Source organism: Myotis davidii, unplaced genomic scaffold (genome assembly GCF_000327345.1).
Source record: "Myotis davidii unplaced genomic scaffold, ASM32734v1 scaffold217, whole genome shotgun sequence".
NCBI lineage: Eukaryota > Metazoa > Chordata > Mammalia > Chiroptera > Vespertilionidae > Myotis > Myotis davidii.
In genome coordinates, this window is record NW_006290034.1 from 5,913,058 (window position 1) to 5,913,527 (window position 470).

Sequence of the window (470 nt, forward strand, 5' to 3'; positions counted from 1 at the left end):
GTGTGTCCCGAGGAGGGGCTCAGGCTGTGGTCGGGGGAGCTGAGGAGCTGGGGTGGCAGAGGCTGCAGGAGGACGGGGCTGGGTGTCGAGCCCTCCCGGGTCAGGGAGGAGAGCCCGGTGCCCAGGAGGCAGTCCTGGTGTTGGCGACGCCCCTAAGCCTCGCCTTTCTTATCTAAGACCCGTGCTGTCCGTCTGCCAACAACGAGACAGAACTGGGCCACGGCCATTATTTTTAGGCTTCTTGTCACTTTAAAAAAGTGCCAAACAGACTCACACAGAAAAGGTGCTATGTTTCAATGGTTTATGCTTAACACACTGTATTTTAAACATCCCAGCGCAACTGGAGGCAATGTAGATAAAGTCCAAATATGACGGCTTTCATGAACCAGGAGCTTGGACCAAAGGGCCCCTCAGCCCCTCAGCCCCCGCCCCCCGGGCCTGGTGCCGCCCCTGTCCTGGGAGGGCAGCGA